Source organism: Suncus etruscus, chromosome 7 (assembly GCF_024139225.1).
Source record: "Suncus etruscus isolate mSunEtr1 chromosome 7, mSunEtr1.pri.cur, whole genome shotgun sequence".
NCBI lineage: Eukaryota > Metazoa > Chordata > Mammalia > Eulipotyphla > Soricidae > Suncus > Suncus etruscus.
In genome coordinates this window covers 22,585,011-22,605,080 of record NC_064854.1, presented here as the reverse complement: position 1 = coordinate 22,605,080, position 20,070 = coordinate 22,585,011, and the positions used below count along the sequence as shown (strand labels likewise).

Below are 20,070 nucleotides of genomic sequence, written 5' to 3'. Positions count from 1 at the left end.
ATGGGTCAGTGTTGGCTATTCGGGATGAACAACCCCACCTCTTTGAGTGTCTAGGGACCCTTACCTCAAGCCAGTCCAGGCCTCAAGGTACCCTTATTCGGATCTGCCAGAGATCTAGGAGAAGATGAGGCCATGGAGAAAACAGACGACGTTAAAGCGAAATCCACAGAAATTGCCCCCAACAATAACACTGCCTCGTTTATTGAAAGCAGCTCCCAAGCTGAAGCAGTTTGTGTTTCTGGTGGACAATTATGCCGTGACATTTGCAATAGATCTTACAATAACCCAAGGAGCGAAACGAGGCGCGTGTAGGATGTGTCTGATTGTCTCACGAGCCCCTGAGATGTGCGCGATTATGATAGATGTGTGGGTGGTTTAAGTATAGAAGATTACTCAGCTTTGGAAATTAGTCTAGTAAATTATGAAAATGGTGCGAGAAACCTAATTGCAAGTGAGCAGATGATTGTTCATTTTGTTCCTCTTAACTTGCTCGGCGTTCACCACCGTCGATGTAGCTAAGGCTCTCAAGCCTTATTCATCGGGGTGGGTGGGGTGGGTGGGTTCTGCAGAGTTTGGTCTGTGGGGTTGTGTTTCCAAAACATGGGTTCAATTGAGTGCTCTTCTTGAGGAATGGGGACACACACGCCGTTCATTACTCTGGTTAATCATTATTCTGGTTAACAGGTTTTCTAATTAACCAGCCACTAATTTATCATTTGCATCACATTACAGCTTGTGGCATAGAAAACATATAGAATCAGTTGAATTTAAAATAGAAAAAAAAGAGGACCTAGAGTAATAGCAATAGGCATTTGCCTTGCATGCAGCTAAGCTTGGGTTCGATCGCCAGCATACAATACAGTCCCCCAGCACCACCAGGAATGATCGACTGAGCTCAGAGCCAGGAGTAACTTTGAGTCCCTGAGTGCTGCCGCGTGTGAGCCAAAACTCAAAAACAAAACAAAAGAGAGATATGGGAATATATAGATTGAGGAATCTCTCAGCAACGATTTCCTGGGATTCAGTCCCTGAAACCCAGTATCAAAAATGAGTTCTGTGATCCGAAACCTTTAGGATTTGGACCATACTAGGGGGGGCTATTGGGAAATGAATTAGGTACTAATTAGCACTCACCCTCTCTCGCTCTGGATGGGGCTGTTATATTTTTTTTCTCTTCTCCCAGGATGAACATTGTCGATTTTAGGGATTAAAGCAATCTGATGCTTTGCCCACTGAGCTGTCTTTTTTTGCTGTGTAAAATCTTCATAGCAATTTGATTTTTGTTTTTGTTCTTGGTTTGTTTTGGTTTTGGTGTTTTTGGGGTACACTCAGCGGTGCTCAGAGGCTACTTCTGCTCTGCTCTCAAAAATCACTCCTGGCATAGGAGTCCCCTCATTGGGGGACCCTCTGGGATGCTGGGGATCAAACCTGTGTTGCCTCATACCAGACAAACTCCCTTCCCCTGTGCTATCACTCCATTCCTTGTTTGAATTTTTTTTTCCAATGGAGAAAATTGGCCTTGAAAAAGTGAAGGGCCAGAGAGAAGCTACAGTAGGGAAGAGAAGAAAGACTCTTGCTTCCTTGGCACAGGGCCAATCGGGGTTCAATCTCTGGCACCACATATGGTCCCCCACACACACTAAAAAAAAAAGACCAAAAGTGTTAAGCTTGGGGGTTTTTTGACAGGGAAATCCTCTGTCCCCTTTTTAGAGACCTGTAGTACCCTCCCCAGGTTGGGGGGCTGCCCCCTCCTGGGAAAGAAGGATGGTCTCTTGCGATTTCATCATCCCTGTCTGTCTTCACTCGTCACATTGCTCATCTTTCTCCTTTCTTGAGCATCCCAATCTGGCCATACATCAATAAGTAAGACAATAAATCAGGGCTCTTAGCTCTAGTTTTTGTTTTGTTAAGTTTGGGGGACAAGAGTGCCCCACTTTCCTGCCCTTCACCAGCTCAGACCAACTCTATCTACCCCTCGGATGGTCTCTCTTTCCCATCCTGCCTAAATTCTGGCTCTGTTGGCCCCATCTCAGAGTTGTTCAAACCCTTTTCCTTGTTTTTTTCTACTCCACCTGGGATCAGGATCTTCTGTTTCTTTTGGACTTGCTTCAATAATCTGGCTCCCTCCACTCAAGCTGCAGCTGACTGTCAGATTTAATCTGTCCTCACTGCTGAGAAGTGTTGTGCAGTGTAGACAGACCACAGTTTCTCAAGCCACTCGATTATTGAGCTCTTGGCTTGCATCCAGATCTTGGCTATTGTCAGTGGTTCCTTCTCTTAATGAATTAGGCATGGAAACTTATGTACCTGTCAAGTTCGACCCAATCCAAAACTGTTTGATTAGCCTCTTTTTTCAGCCCCAAGAAATCTTTGTTTAACATCCAAAGCTCGAGACAAACGTGAAAGCTTAGGACAGTTTTCCAGTATCCTTTTCCTGATACCTGAAAAGGGTGCCTGGCATTGCATATGCCATGCCTGAACTCCATTCTGTATTCCATGTGGTTCCCTGAGCCCCACCAAGAGTGAGTGTTTCTTTGAGAACAGTCGGGACTTCCTGAGGGCCTATGGGTGACTTTGATCATGACCTTGGCGTTCTAAGCACAGCCCATCAGAACTGGGGAGTCTAGAGCGGAGACAGGCAGTGAAGATGGATGAGCCTTTCCAGACTCTAATGGACTCAGGAGGAGACTGGCGCAGGGAAGCTCTCAGTGAAGTCTGCGTGGAGGAAGAATTAAAAGGCTTCCAAATGATTGAACTTGACATAGGTGGGAGAGGGGTGCTCTGTGTCCTTCCCAGGGGTGCAGTGAGAGGGGTGGAATGTCTGGGTGGAAACAAAGGCCACCCTTGTGCCCACTGTTCCGCACAGTCCACTGGGGGCTTTCATCTTGCCCACCTGGCCCCAGAGTTCATTTATCAATTGCTCTGCCAAGGGCGCCCCCATCTGTGGCTGACTCATCTGTTCATTATAAATTACTGCCTATTCTCATGGGGAGTCCTGGGATTGAGGTGCTTGTGGGGTACCCCCTACCCTACTCCCATCACACACTCCTTCACATTGTCTCTTGTGGCCATGGAGTTGACAAATGGTCCCTTTTAACTCTTTTTTTTATTTCAGTGTGTTTCTCCTTGGGGATCCCACAGAAATTGCCAGCAGGCTATGGTTAAGAGGTACCTCTTGTTACATTGACAGTCTATAGGCCCCACCCCTTGTACCCCAACAGGAGGAGAAGGCAGGTTGGAGTCAGGCTCTTTGGCATCATCTTTTAGGATTTGGAGCCCCTCACGTTTTGCACATGTTTTTCAAGGAAAGGGCTGGAAGGTACTGGCCATTTTCTAAACTGACAAGTTAACTCTTAACTCATGAAGAACTTTAACAGATGTTAGTTGGACTAGCAGCTGCTGCAGCAGTGCCCTGGTTGAAAGAGGCCTCAGAACAAACAGGCTTTCTTGTCAAAAGCTGTGATTTGCCAAGCGGAGCTGTCCCCAAAGACTCATTTCCAGGGCAGGAAGCTCAAAGAAAGGTTCCTGTTTTCCTTCCCTCCTGTCCTGAGACTGACATTGGCTTTTTTTTTTGTTGTTGTTGTTGTTGTTCAGGAATAGGCTCCACATTCGCTGACCTCCTGTTAGACTTCCGCTGTTGAAGGGACTGGAGTGATAGTATAGTTGGAAAGGCACTTATCATACATGTGATTGACCCGGGTTTCATCCCCAGAGCCCTTCATGATCCCCCCCGCCAGGAGTGATCCCTGAGTGCAGAGCCAGGAGTAAGCCCTGAGCACCTCTGGGTGTTGGAGCCCCAAAGGAAGATGAACAAAAGACCAACCATAAGATGAGTGGAACTGGGGCCAGTGAGGTGGCGCTAGAGGTAAGGTGTCTGCTTGCAAGCGCTAGCCAAGGAAGGACCATGGTTTAATCCCCCGGCATCCCATATGGTCCCCCCAAGCCAGGGGCGATTTATGAGCACTTAGCCAGGAGTAACCCCTGAGCATCAAACAGGTGTGGCCCAAAAAAACAAACAAACAAACAAAAAGATGAGTGGAAGTGCTTAACTGAGCACTGCTTGCTGAGTGGTGATGAGGATTGAGAAATAATACCCCAAACATCCTGGCCTTTGGCTTATAAAGAACACTTCCGGGGCAGGTGAGGTGGTGCTAGAGGTAAGGTCTACCTTGCAAGCGCTAGCCAAGGAAAGATCGTGACCGTGGTTCGATCCCCCGGTGTCCCATATGGTCCCCCCCAAGCCAGGGGCAATTTCTGAGCGCTTAGCCAGGAGTAACCCCTGAGCATCAAATGGGTGTGGCCTGAAAAACCAAAAAAAAAAAAAAAAGAACACTTCCTTCTCCCCATCTCATTTCTCAAATGGTTATGGCTGTAGAGGGAAAATTAAGCAACACACAGACCTGGTCAAATTCAAGGGAACATAAATGGGTGTTATCCAGTGATCACAGTTTTCTTTCTTTTTTTTTTTTTTTTTTTTTGGTTTTTGGTTTTTGGGCCACACCCAGCTGTGCTCAAGGGTTACTCCTAGTTGTCTGCTCAGAAATAGCTCCTGGCAGGCATGGGGGACCATATGGGACACCGGGATTCGAACCAACCACCTTTGGTTCTGGATCGGCTGCTTGCATGGCAAACACCGCTGTGCTATCTCTCCAGGCCCTGATCACAGTTTTCTTTGCATGCAGAGTTGGTCACCTTGAGATCCTACACAGCAGTAGGTTATGGTCGATGCAAAGGTTTTAAAGCATTTTACACTGAATGACTGAATAAGGCCAGTTCAACACATTTGTATAAAGAAGATTATCGTGTTTTAACCAAACCCTCAAAGCCATTGACCATTTTCTGGTGAAGTGTAAGTTGATATGGTGCGCTAACCAATGGATTTGTGAACTTCACAGAGGGTTTCATTGGTAGCTTAATATATTCTTCAAGATAACAGTCAAGTTGTAGAGTAACTGTGGAAAGACTGGGAAGATCTTTGTCATGATAGAGTCTGACAATAGCCGGAAACTAGCCAAAGCCAAACATTTCTTTTTTCAGAGTCAACAAAAATTGAAGCTGTCTCCCTCTACTCAAAGCTTTTGCCATGGCTTGGTTTTATTCTTTTCAAATTGATTGTGCATTGGGAACCCAGTGATTTCTACTTCCTCTCTAGGTACAATAGCATTCCTTTCCTCAATTGATAGTTGGATTTTAGTTGAATATTTTTCCTCCCTCACACTAAATGCAATGCAAGGTTTCAACAGCTCCATACCACAGCTCGTGCAGATAGGATACATTGGACCAATTTTGCTGGGAGCAAAACGAGAAGGAAAATCTATGTTCTAGGACTTTTTTGAGCCTGAGTGCCCAAAATGCCACACAAAACCAAAGACTTTCCTCAAAAGTGCCAGTACGTCAATTAAACTTCAAGAACAAGATTTTAGTATCTAAAAACTATGTGGCACGTGCCGCATGCCAGCTGCAAGGCCTTCACGTGCCACCGCTGGCTCACGTGCCATAGGTTCACCATCATGGTTCTAGGTTGTCTTTAGAGGCCAGGCTGTGCCTTGCCTTCAGATGCATGCACATTTTACATGGTAAAAAGAGTTTAGCATTCCTGCCGGTAGTATTATGAGGAAAAGGAGTTAACGGAAATTTATTTCGGGCCCAGAGAGATAGCACAACAGCGTTTGCCTTGCAAGCAGCCGATCCAGGACCAAAGGTGGTTGGTTTGAATCCCGGTGTCCCAATTGCTCCCCTGTGCCTGCCAGGAGCTATTTCTGAGTAGACAGCCAGGAGTAACCCCTGAGCACCACCAGGTGTGGCCCAAAAAAACAAAAACAAAAACAAAAACAAAAGGAAATTTATTTCATAAATAGTTCTAGTCTAGTCACAATCACCTGTTGGTCTCTGATTGGAACTTGGATTGAGTCACTCACTCCCTGTTTCATTGTGGTCCTAAAAAATGTTCACTGGCTCTGGGATATTAAATCCTTCCCCTTTATGGTACCAGGAGAAAAACTGACACTTTGAGCCAAAACAAAAAAACAACAGTTTTCTCTCTTATGCCATTTGCTTTTCTGGATTGATTAAAGTAATCAACATTTAAAGGAATTCTGCTTTTCTGCTTTTAAGCTTTTGCTATTATTCAAATATGCACTCAATTATACTGCTAATTGGCATTTGTTTCTTGGTGCAGTCTTACAGCTATTGTCTGTCGTACATACAAAACGACAATCTTTGCACAACTTCACTTTTTCAAAAACATATTTTCTAGAGCTCTCATAAAATAGTTCAGTTTGTGGGACGGAAGCCATAGTACAGCAGGTTAGACATTTGCCATGCATGTGATCAGCCCAGGTTCGATCCCCAGCGCCCCATTATAATCTCAAGCCTTGCCAGGAGTCATCCCTAGATAAGAACCATAAGTAAACCCTGAACACCACCAGGTATGCAAAACAACTAGCTCTGCATAGATACTTCTATCTTTAGCAAAGTAGATTCTAGATTAGCAGGGGCTGTGGCTGTTTAATTCAGTGACTTGACTGTTCTGAGGTCCAAAATCCATTTCTTACTGACCTTTCACAAATGTGCTAAATGACTTACCTTTTTCTTGGGAGGAAGTCAAAGCTTATTATAAAATATATATTTTATAATTTTTAAATTATATATTTAAAGTATATATTATATATATACCTTATATATTTATATATACCTTATATATTTAAGGTAATAGCATAATCTAATAGCCTACTAGATGGTTTCACTGCTAACTCCCTGTTATATTTCAATAAATTTGTCTAAACCTTAAAAAAAAAAGTTTAACTTTGGGAATGGAGAACTGTATCATTTGCTGTTTCCCTTAAGCTAGAATTCTAGGGAACATCCCTCTACCTCCCCAAACCTGGGAAGGGCCTGTGAAAGTGTACCCCACTTATTGAAAACCAGCTTCAGGACTCCGGCACAGTTGAAGACATTGTGGGAAAAGCCTAAGAATTCTGGCAACATTGAGAAATGTTGCTCTCACTTGTTGGAAAAAGAAACTCAGATATGCCAAAGATTCCCCCATAATGTGGCCTGGCAGCTCTTTGGGAACGAGGAAAGAGTGTGGTGGGTGACATGCAGGTCGGCAGTGAAAAGGAGGGCTGTCTATCTGCATCTAATTCAGTGACTCCTGCACTCTCATTGAAAGCATTGATGAATGAATTTAGAGATAAAAGGGGAAGGCACAAAAAATCCACTGGTGCTCCAATCGGAATAGAGGAGTGATGTTCCTTCTGTCCTTGCTGGACAGAGGACTCTAATAGGAGGCTGGCAGGGAGCACCATTGCTTGTTTCTCCCTCTTCTTCTAGCTGGCCTTTCTCCTTTCTCTAGAGTCTGATGCAACTTGGTATCACCTGAAGGGAAACAAGCTAAATAAAAACCCCTTGGCAGAAGGGAGAGAAAGAGAGGTGGACTTCAAATCTATGCTCTCCAAGGACCAAGCAAGCGTCCACTTTCTCTTCATAGCCTGGGCCTATTTGAGTTCCATTTGTCAATGATTTTCTCTGGGTGCAATCAAATTGAGCTATTGAATATTGACCCTGCAGTGAAATGAAACTGGCCCACCTTTCCACCAGAAAAATTGGTGGCCTTTCTGAACTGCCCGTAATCTTGGACTCTCATGCCGGGCTTGATGATTTCGTGGCAGCCAAGAGGAGTTATTGCCAGCATTTGCTGTTTTTATTGGAGAGATAAATTAATAAGTGGCGCTTTTATAATCAAACAAACTCATCTGTGATTTCTATTCTCTGCACAGTAGTATCTGCTTTTATTACCTGCTGGCTCTTTATTGAGCCCCACTCTCTTATGCCGGTGAGCTTTGCTGCATGGAGTTGTTTGGTTTTTGTTGGGTGGTTTATAATTTGGGGGCACTTAGGGGTTCCTATTTTCGGGTACTCTGATTTAGTTATTATGCAAGAAATTTTAATCAACTTCCTAAGCTAAAAAGCATAAAAGTAAATTGTATCCACAGGCATTAGTTACCCGCCTATTTACTCAAGTACTAAAGTAATACTCAAGCATATGTTTTGCGATTAAGTTTTTATATACGTTTATAAGACATAACATCTGAGTAATTTTAGTCAGATGTTAGCTGTAGAGACACTATAACAGGTAAGACACTTGCTTTGCATACACCTGACCAGGGTTCTATCTCCAGAACGCCCTGTGGTCCTCTGAGCCTCAGGAGTGATTTATGAGCACAAAGCCAGGAGTAACCCTGAGTATGAGTCCAAAACAAAACCAAATATATATAGTCAGAAAGACGTTTTCATTATAATAATATATTTGTATTCAGTCTTACTTGGAATATATACAGTGAATTCTGTTCCCTAAATGCAGATCCCTTTCTCCTCTAGCCAGTTAGTGTTTCCCATTGATTGAATAAATTGACCTTAACCTTGGCTTATGTGCCTCTTGAATGGGAAAGCACCTTGACTTTTGACCCTGATGATCTCATTTTGTCCAATTCCAGTAGCCGAGGCCACCCAGCAGAGATGTGTTGTGGGATAGTGGTTGGGACAAGAAGCCCAGATGATGATTGGGTGACTGAGGAGAGAGGAGCTCTAGGGCCCCTTCTGTGGCACGTTGGTAGATGAAGAGTTTCTTCTCTCATCCTCTCTCACCTGTCTCAGTGGCCACATTCCACCCACGACATCAATCTCTAGACTTGGGCCTGCATTAGTGACCTTATTTGTACTTGAATTTCTCCACAAAGAACACTCCCCCCCCCCCCCCAGACTCGCATTCTGAGACCTTAGTTGGATGGAGTCCAACAATTCATCCCATTATTCTTCAGATGACCCCAAACACACATGTAGTTCCTTACCAGTTTCTTTCAGCAGCTCTCCTTATTCTGCCTTTCTAGACATCCTGACTAAACGGGTCTTTTTTTTTTTTTTTTTACTTAAGTGACTATTTAAGTGCTACTCTGAGCCTTGAAGGGACCCTCCCATGTTGATTAAATATAAAATATAGAGTCTTAGTGTGGGGGGATGGCTCAGCCAGGCCCTTGTAACCCCTTCAGTTGGTTGGTCTGTAGGTTACAGGTTAACGATGGAGAAATGATCCACAGGCAGTTAGTTGAAGTTTCAGGAGAAATCCAGCTTTATTTTAAGGCTCTAACTGCCATGTGCATTTCTCCACATAACTTCTAAGCTAAGCCTTATTAAACAGCCTTTTTCTTTTTTCTTTTCTTTTTTTTTTTTGCTTCCCTCTATGATTTCTCCTTCCTTCGTCTTCTTTCTCCCCTCTCCCCAAGCAACACCTTAATTACCAACCACAGACCCCTCCCATCTGTGGGTGGGTCTGACCATCCAGGTAAGATTAACCTATGGCATTGGGGGAGGGATAGCACTCCCATTTTGTCTTTTGGAGTTGTATGCGCCCCTCCCCCCATATGCTAGTTCACCTATAGTGGATATAAGATAACATTCAGTTATTAACCCAAAACAAAGGCAGCCCCCCATCTTTCTCTTGTCTTTAAATCTCTCCTTTGATATGTAAAAACCCACCTGGATCACTCTACCCTGCCCCATCCTGGTGGATTTCTGGGATATAAAGAAAGGTCAGTTTTATTTATTTATTTTTGTATGGTATTTTGTTTTTGGGGGTCACACCCATCAGCACTCAGGGGTTACTCCTGGCTCTATGCTCAGAAATTGCTCCTGGCAGGCTGGAGGAACCATATGGGATGCTGGGATTCAAACCACCGACCTTATGCATGCAAGGCAAACACTTTACCTCCATGCTATCTCTCCTGTCCTAAAGGTCAGTTTTGACTTTGCACTCAGAGATACCATGAGGCGGAAAGCTGCTGACTCCATGAGTAGTAACCAGACTCTTGGTTTATTCACTGTTACCTGATTTCTTCAGACCCATTGGCCTGGGGGTTGGAGATATCATGTGAAGGGTGATTTCACAATCTGGGGTTTGTTTTACAGGTGGAATGCATTGAGGCCCTTGTTTTGATGGAGCAGCTAGTCTTTGATGACTACTGAAAAGAGAAGCTGGTTAGACTAGGGTGAGGCCTTAGGCATGAAAGATCCTAAGCAAAGTCACTCCTATAGGATTTGAGGCAGAAGACTTATAGGAAGTACTAAGGGCTACACCCCACATTGTATCTTTCCAAATACTCTTTTGTGGGGAAAAGGCAGTGTAGAAGGCCTAAGTGCTTCCTGTGGGCTCCTTCAAAGGGCACCTCACTGGATGGTGTCTCTGGGTCTCTGGGATCTCCAGTGAAATTAGCTGGCATTTTATCCATTATGCCTCCATCCTTCCACACTCACCTCTGTAGATCTCTCTGGAAGGTCCATGGGAAATGATGGAGAGTCCAGTGCCTTCTCCTGAGAGATACAGGAGCAAATTGGAGTTGGAATGTAGGACAATAAAGGGGAAGGAAAATCTATTCTTGGAGAAAGAAGCTCTGGCAGTGGCTTCTAATCTCAGTCCTCCGCATGACAAATGATCTCCATACCCTCTCCCTCCTCTACTGCATCTCCAAATCCATGACAGTAGATCAGATCTGAAAATCATCCCAGCAGAGAGTCCTGATTCCAAGCCCTTCATTTGTCTGGGAGGTCTTTTGTATTATCTGTAAATTCACTATTTAAAAGAAAAATTTTTTTAATTTTAATTCTTGAATTTTTCCCCTTCTAGATTTACCTTATTGATTTTTTAAGGCAATGGGAGATGATGAGGAGCCTGCATATAAATTGTTGCAGGAAAATGGATACGAGATAAAATGACCAGATCAACCTTTTTATTCTATATTTTATGGAATTCCCTAATATATGTCTGGCAGTAACTTATTCGTACACATGAATTCTTGACACTTTCGATTCTTTGGATGGATTAATCAGTGTCGTCGGCATCAGAACCATTTTATGAGACTTACCAGTCATCAAAAATTTATTATCAAATAAATCAAAGAAACAACGAGCACCTTTAATAGAGGAGAGAGAGAGAGAGAGAAAGTGGCTTGGAAAAGAACAGTCGGGGCTGCTTTGTGTTGGCTGGGTGTTTTATTTACAGCCAGTTTCCCAGAACTCACTCCTAATTTCATGCAAAGCATCAGCCTTGTGGTTGCTTTCTTCTTAGCTGAAGACCTTTCCTCCTTGTTTTCCCCCAGTCCAATTGCATTGGCCTAACTGGAAGGCCCCAAGTGTTAGCTGATGGCGCACAAGGGAGCAATGCTCATGTGTGTCAGAAATGTCTCCTCCACTGTAGAGTTTTCATTCTTCCCTCATCCAGTGGAAGCAGGAACAAACTTATTATTTCTCTTTGCAAGGAGCTCACTAAGCTTGAACCTTGTGATGTAGCCCAGGGGCACAGGTAGTTGATGGATAGCCTTTCTACTGGGTGATCTGGGTCTCTTCTGGGGACCTGGAGAAAAGCTTTCAGTCATGCCTGGCTTAGTTTTGTTGTTGTTTGGGGGACACACCCAGCAGTGCTCCAGGCTTTTTTATGGCTCTGTGCTTAGAGATTACTTTTAGTAGTGTTCGGTGGAGAACCAGATACAGTGCCAGGAATCAAATTGAGGTTGGCTGTTTGTAACTGATCTCACCCTCTGCTTTGGGACTTGAGTGATGTGCTGTCTTGCATGGTTTCTTGTACTGCTGGAGACCCTCCCGCTGTTCTGTCTCCTTGGAAAGCTCTAGAACCATCCAGTTTTCTTCCCTGAAATGGGCAATGGTAGTCATTTGCAAACGCAGCAGAAGGAGGGAAATAAAAACCTAGAGCCTCCGTATCACCTTTTCAATGACTAAAGGCAAAACTTAGGGCTGGAGTGATAGCATAGCAGTAGGCATTTGCCTTGCAAGCTGCCAACCTGGGATGGACTGGAGTTCGATCCTCGGAATCCCATATAGTCCTCTGAACTTGCCAGGAGCGACTTCTAAACACAGAACCAGGAGTAACCCCTGAGTGCCACCAGGTATGATCTAAAAACAAAACAAAATAAAATAAAAGGCAAAACTTTTCCATGTCAGGGAGATCATGAGAATAAAAATCAGGAATAATTGAGGCTTTTTTGGTTTGGTTTAGTTTTGATTTTCTGGACACACTCAGCAGTACTCAGAAATTACTCCTGACAGGCTTGGGACCTATATGGGATGCTTGGGATGGAACCTGGGTCAGCTACATGCAAGGCAAACTCCCTACCTGCTATGCTATCACTAGAATGTGTCTTGCCATTCACACCTGGAATTGGCCCTCTGTTTTGCTTTCACAATTCTCTGTTATTTAACTTTCGGGGATGTTGTTACCAGGGTGTGTGTGTGTGTGTGTGTGTGTGTGTGTGTGTGTGTGTGTGTGTGTATGTGCTTGCTTGCTGCAGGAGTGGGGTATCTTTAAATAGAATGTGTCTTGCCATTATAACTGGAATTGGTCCTTTGTTTTGCTTTCATAATTACCTCTTATTTAACTTTCGGGGCTGTCGTGTGTGTGTGTGTGTGTGTGTGTGTGTGTGTGTGTGTGTGTGTGTGTGTGTGTTGCAGGAGTGGGGTATCTTTAAAATGAATATGTCTTGCCATTTACAACTGGAATTGGTCCTAATTCTAGATAATTCCAAAGAAATATCAATTTTGTCAATAAATGTTGGTCTTATTTTAACATCTTTCAAATCTTAGAATTTTTGTTGTGTTGGGAAGATGACTTCCATTGGTTTTCTTGTAGATTAGATCTTGGGGGACTTACTAAAATCCAATTTTATCTTTAAAATATAATTTAAAAAGCAGTGCAGTGCTTTGCTTCGAAAGGAAGGTTGACTGTGTAGCAAGATGTTCATTTCCTCATGATATTAAAAAAATTCTTGCTTGGGTTTTTCTAGCACCAAAGGCCTGTTTAGGGCTTTGGAATCTACCTGCATGAGCTCATCTTCTGACCACTGCTTATATCTTCTGCATTTGCTGCCTTTTAGTACATATCAAGGGCTCTTGGAGCCAACGGACCTTGCTATAAAGGAACTGAGCTCTAGGATCCTAAAAACACAATGCAGAAAAGCCCTCTGCATTCCTAAGCTCATCACAGCACTATTCACAACAGCCAGAATCTGGAAACAGCCCAAGTACCTGAGAACAAATGAATGGATAAAGAAACCGTGGTACATCTACACAATGGAATACTATGCAGCTGTTAGGAAAAATGAAGTCACAAAATTTGCTTATGCATGGATGGATATGGAGAGAATTATGCTGAGTGAAATGAGACAGAGGAAGAGAGATAAACATAGAATGATCGCACTCATTTGTGGGAGATAAGAAAAATAAAAGATAGTATGGTAATAATATTCAGAGAGCATAGAGTGGAGGGCTAGGAGGACTAGCCCATGGTAACAAACTTGTCACAAAGAGTGGGTGATGCAGTCAGGACAAAGAAGAGACCACTACGACACTGAGAGTTGGAAATAATCATTCTAGACAAGAACTGGGTTCTGAGTAGAGGGAAAGTGATAGGCATGATGCCCCTTTAGTAACAATATTGCAAAGCACAGTGTCTATAATGGAATGAGAGAGAGAGAGAGAGAGAGAGAGAGAGGAGAAAGAAGAAAATGCCTGCTACAGAGGCAGGAAGAGGGACAGCAGTGGGAGGGAAACTGGGGACACTGGTAGTAGAAAATGGGCACTGGTGAAGGGTGGTGGATATTGTATTGATATTGTTGTCAGTCATGAACAACTTTGTAACTGTGTGTCTCACAGTGATTCAATTAAAGAGTTTATTAAGAGAGAGAAAAAGAAAGGGGGGAAGAAAAAGAGAAAGGGAAAAGTGAAAGAAATAAAGAAAATGAAAGAATAAAAGAGAGAGCTCTCCTAGCTGATAGCTTAACATCATCTGTGCACAGTTCTGGATGTGGTATGGTTGTTGATCTCCAATAGCAGACTTATCCAGTTGCATCTAGCAGGCCATGGACTGAAGTAGCAGACTGTAGACACACAGTGTGGGAGGAAAGGTCCCTGCCCCTTGGCCAGTGGATATTTCTCCAGCTGTAACTGTACAGTATCACCTCAGCAGCCTGCTATGTTTTCAGCTAAATTGGACTAGAGTGGCCTTTTTATAGGGTAGAGCTTCCTGGAGTCATGTACTTGTAATTTTTCGGAATTAGCATGAGGAAACTGTGATGGAAGAAATGCAAAGGTTCTACTATTCACAGATGCTGGGGGATTCCTGATGAGGAGGTCAGAGAGGGTTGAGGAGAAAATAGATGAAGTGGTATGTTCTTCGAGTTTACGGTTAAGAACTTGTACCTGGGGCTGGAGCCGTGGCACAGGCAGTAGGGCATTTGCCTTGCACATGCTAACCTAGGACAGACCGAGGTTCGATCCCCAGCGTCCCATATGGTTCCCCAGCCAGGAGCGATTTCTGAGTGCATAGCCAGTAGTAACCCCTGAGCGTCACCAGGTGTGCCCCAAAAAGCAAAAGAGGAACCTGTACCTGCACTTGGGGACCAGGAAAGCATTTTACTGTGTGCAGGGTATGTAGAATGAGAAATTGATGAAATCAGAGGACTATTTCCCTCCATATTTTTCAATTGGTAGAATTCCATTTCAGTGAGCTCAGAGAACCTCACTATTAAATATCACATTGTACCCTTTGAATCTTTTCCAGGTAAGGTTCTCCACCATCCAAAACACTTCTTTGCACACAACAGCTATCCTTCCCAAGGTCTGATTAAGTCCCTCTTTTCTCAGTTTTAAGCCATTGATCCCTTTCTTTGAGGGGGTCTTCCTTGATCCTTCCCCCATCCCTGGTCAACGTTAAATAATTGTAACAGTAAAAGCAAACCTCTGCTGTTTATTGTGAACTCTTATAGCATAAGAGCAATGCTATGAAGTCACTCCTGCTTATACTTATTCTGTGGGAGAAAAAAAAAAAAGAACAAACACAGGGGTTTAATTGTTTGAATAGAAACTAAACCCCAGATCCAAATGCTGGCAGATCCTCAGTGTTGAAGTTCAGTTCACAGCACTGTCTTAATAATGCCCTATAATCAGGAGACGTTGTCACCGCTTTTAGTTCTAACTGTTCTTGTAATGTTTTATTTACTTATGTGATACACCCCCCCCCAGATTGTATATTTCTAGAGATTTCAGATTCTAGCACTTGTGAGGCATGATTTTTGCCCATATCCTAAGTGGCACTGGTTTAGGACATGCATTTTTCCATATGCACTACAGAGCTAATACTGTTCTATTTTAATATTTGCATAGAATATGTCACATTGCAGTAGTAATAGCAAATAATGCTATAGTTGCATGATTGTAAGGGGTAAGTAAGAAAATGCATTTGAGGTTGACTGCACTTGGGTGTTTCCAGTCGTGTGTGTGTGTGTGTGTGTGTGTGTGTGTGTGTGTATTGTGGAGGGGGGACTCTAAATAGGGTGAAGAGTCTCAGAAATGATGGAACTTAAGACTACAAAACAGGATCTGACCTAGGTGCTCTTATGGAGAAAAGAAAATGAGCCCTGAAATTATATTGTTTTGTGGGAAATTTTTTTTTCATATTTTATAATGTCAGGGATTGGATCCAGGGCCTGATACATGAGACATAGAACTTCTTTCTTTTGCATGGCGACAATGCAGGGGAAAGTAGTGTTAGCAACATATAGGTGTACTCAGAACTTACTCCTGGTTCTGTGCTCAGGGGATTATATGTAGTGCCAGGGTTTTAAATTTGGTCAGTTAGGTACAAAACAAATACTTTAGCTTCTGTACTTTTTCTCTAGTGTCCAGAACTTATCTCTTTTCGTTGTTTGTTTATTTGTTTGTTTGTTTGAGAGCCAGCCCAATGGCAGTGGCACTCAGGGGTTACTTCTGACTCTATGCTGAGAAATCACTCCTTGGAAGGCTCAGGGGACCATATGGGATGCCAGGGATTGAATCCAGGTTGGCCATGTGCAAGGCAAACGCCCTAACGCTGTGCTATCACTCTGGCCCCTGGAACTTATTTCTTAACTAGACTGTCAACTTAAGCATATGTTGGTTCCTTGCTAAATGTTGGCTTACTCCTTGAGGCATTGAGTCTTTATGATCTAATAATGGTAGTTAACAGATAACTTTCTAAAACTATCTCCAATACAGACATTAGTGTTGGCTAACATGAACATTTCAAGTCAGCATGGTCATTGGCATTGGTTGGCATGCCTTCCTCCAGTTATGGCAGGAGATGGGTCCTCACTGCTTTTGCTTTTCTTTGGTCTTTTAGCTGTATTCATTTTGACAAATATTCTGGGTCATCCTAACGTATATTTTGTGTGGTGCAGTGAGGATTTATTCTTATTCAAAATCATGCCTTCGCGGTTAGTTCAGCAATTGTTTCTGGGATAGAACAATACGTGTCCCAGTGTGCAAAATCCATCACTGAAAACAGTGCAGTAAAATTTATCTGTAAAAGAGTCACAGATAAAATGGGGATAAGATCAAAATTAATGTTAAAAAGGCCCAAGACAGAATGCAGGCATCCTGGAATCAAAAAAATCATATTCCTGAAAGTGGTGATTAATTATTTAATTCTAAGGACAGGCACATTATAGTCTAAAAAATATATTTCAGGTTCACAGTTGACTAGCTGTTTTATGTGACAGAATACCAGCTTTGCATATTTATTAAAATTATTCATAAATGCATAGCTGCCTACTTGAACTATTGAGTTCTTTTTTTTTTCTTACTTCAATATATTATCTTGTCCATTTTATCCTAGCACTCTAGTAGAAATTTGTCTAAATTTTAGAATGATCCATGGAATATTTTTGGTATCAGCATCTCCTAAATACATATTTCCCCCTTTGAATTTTTACATAGGTCTTAGGAAGCCATCACTTTCTATAGAAAAACTACAACATATTTTTCTCAACTTTAGGCCAAAATATATTTGTTGTGAAAGATATTAGAATATTATTAATATTTAGGTGTGAAAATATTGTCACCTAAAATGGGAGTAAGGATGTGAATTCCTTGAGATGGTAGAAGTTCATCTTTCTCTAATTGTGGACTTTGGAGAATGGGTTTTGAGGGAACCATACTTGCTTTGGGTATTATTTTCCAAATTTGATGTCTTGCTAGGATCAGTTTTCACATCAGTGCAGCAGGGATATTGGGTTCTGGAGTTAAGAAATGCCTTTAGTTCATATCCTTATTACTCACTTTATTGAACTTTCTGAACACTAATGATCTCATTTTTAAAACTGAACAATGTCTACCTGTTAGGGAAGCATTTATAAGCGACAACAGAGAGAGTGCAAAGAACTGGATAGCTGCATAGTAAATGTTTGGTGAATGTGAGGTGCTGTATATGTTCTTAATAATAAATGCACACCATGGAACATTCCAGAAAGTGAAGGCAAGACTACCTAGATAAGAGATGTTACCTTCAGTAGCACATGTCAAATCTTTGAAGACGATACTAGAAAAGAATGTTCATTCTGTCCAAGAATTGAATGAAGCCTCAGATAGTCTAGTCTAGCATCCTCTCACTGTAGGAGGAAAAAGTGCAGCTCCAAAAAAGGTAGCAAGTTTTCCTTGAGGACTCAGCTTGGAAGCACTGACTGGTCAACAAAGCATAGTCCGTGAACCCTCTTAGATGTGGTGGTGGTTTGAGAAACTGCAAAAGATGTGAACAGATTCTTCCATGCTCCTTGTTTAGCATCCTGGGGACTGTTCCTCTCCTAGACATCCCTTCTCATGCTCCTGAGAGTCATTTCTCATGCAGAAAATGACCAATTCTCCTAGAGCTATTGCCACCCTCAGTGAGTAAACAGCATATATTCAGTAGCAGGAAGTGCCCCCATGGCCTATCACCTTTCTGAAAACCCAGCCACCACCTAGACATGCTCTTCCTTAGAACCCATAACAGCCAAGACCTGGGACCCACCATCCCCAAAGGGAATAGAGCCCAGGTAAAGATGACAGGTTGATATGCAAATATTCAATGAATGCACATGATACACAGTGATTAGAATAAAGGTGCAGGCATAGTTGTGCAAAAGTCCCCATGTTTAGGTGAGAGAAACTGGGCTGTGAAGTCTGATTGTTTCTTAGGAGGATGGAAGGCTGCAGGATCAGATGAGGTAAGGGCTTGCCTAGAGTTATGGGGAAGGATTGCAGAGCCCAGCCTAGACTGAGTGTGAGGAACAAGGGTAAGAATGACTGGGGTTTGTGGGTAGAAGGAGGAGGCAGCTGATAAAGACAGTGGAGGGGCAGAGTAATGAGAATTCTCTGTGCGCTCAGTTTATGCATTTGCAAAAGTCTGATCTGTTGGGCTTGATAAAGATTTTATCGTAATATTGAACAGTGAAAAGAACACCCACAAGATGAAACATTTCCCCTTGAATAACTACACTAAACAATGTTGTCTTGTTCTTTCAAATCTTTGTTTAGGATCATTTTCAATATCTAGTGAGATCAATATGTACAGAGTCATCTTAGCTAACAGCCTGTTTATTGAAAGTGGTGGTAGGGAACTGGGGACCCTTCTAGACAATTTTTAGAGGTACCCAGGGACACTCTGGTAATTCTCCATGGATGTCTCTTTTCTTTTTTCTTTTTACTTTTTGGTTTGGGGGCCACACCCAGCTATCCTCTGGGTTGGCTCCTGGCTCTGTGCTTGGGGATCCCTCTTAGTGATACTCAGAGGACCAAACCTGAGTTAGCCATATGCAAGGCAAACTCCCTTCCCTCTGTACTATCTCTCGGTGAGGCTACAATTTTCAACATGAGGGCTGGAGGAAACAACACTGTCCAGGTTCTGTGGTGTCAGACACTCCCCCAGCAACAACCCCATCTGTGCTGGGAGCAGCTCCAAGTCTGGTGGAGTTCAGAGGTGCCCTATGGTGCCAGGATAGGTCCAGAACTTGAGTCCTGAATATGGAGCCACCTTGCTAGCACGTGTTCAGAGAGAAATCACATCTTTAATCTAGACCAGAGAATCAAGTATGTTATCGATGAGCCTGATGAGCTAAATGGTAAAGAATTAACATGGAAGACATTTCCCAGTTCAGATTTGGATATGCCACCTCCTTGGTGGCATTTGATTTGATGTTATTTGGTTGTGAGTCAGTATTTCTGCCTGAAAGTGACATAACCTCTGTGTGGGGGGCGGGGAGGGATGTGGTCGCTGTTGGGTCCTGTGTTTTGCATTGGTTAAGTGTATGCACTTGTCATTCACAGATTGGTTTTTTTTTTTTTTTAGCTTGTTACAAGAAATCTCCGCAGAATAAAGAGTCTCATTTTCTGAGTGTCTGAAGAAGCTATGTCATATTTACATATTTCTGTGGTTTAAAGTTGGCTTGGTTATTTAAAAGTCTGGTTTTGAACAAAATTAGCCACAGCTATTCAAATATCTGTCTCCTTCATTTTGTTTCTGTTACTTGTGGCTTAAGTAATAAAAGAAAAGAACTGCAAAAAAAAAAAAAAATTAAGATGGGGCTAGAGAGACAGTGCAGAGGGGGGTAAGGCCCTAAGGCTCTGCACATGGCCTACCTGGGTTCAATCTCCTGCAACTCATATGGTCTTATGAATATAGCCAGGTATGGTCCAAAAAACTAGAAACAAAAATTCTCCAAATTTTCTTTAACACCCAGACCCTGGGATCTAACTCAGTGGTAGAGTGCTTACCTGGCTTGTCCAAAGCTCTGAGTTCCATCATGGGAAACACCAGAAGAAATGACCAGAGTAAAAATTTCTGCCATCAGTAAAGCAGCTGTCTTACTTAATGCATTTACATAGTCACCTTAGCAGTCGATTCTCACCTTAGCAGTAGATCACCAAGAATTCCTATTTTTGCTTATTATTTCATCAAATGCATGTTTGAGGGTATAGACTGTTGTGTACATGGTTGGCCAAGGCTGCATGAGGGAAAGGAATGTGGTGCCACCCCAAAACCGCTGTGGAGTTCTTCCCCGTCTTCACTATACTTTGTGTGTGCAGTAAGGATCAAACTGAAACTCAGCCTCATTTTTAAGAGTATTGATTAGAGAGAGAGTGAGAGTGGGCCTTGATGTTTAACTGAGTAAATCACTGATGTCAACCTGGGTTCAATCTCCAGCATCCTAAATGGTC

General features: G+C 42.8%; 1 protein-coding gene across 1 annotated transcript in view; it reads left to right on the top strand.

The window, feature by feature from the left end:
• The window catches only part of RSU1 (Ras suppressor protein 1), a 115,504-nt gene that overhangs the window by 58,097 nt on the left and 37,337 nt on the right, over positions 1-20,070 (top strand). The window lies entirely within an intron of this gene.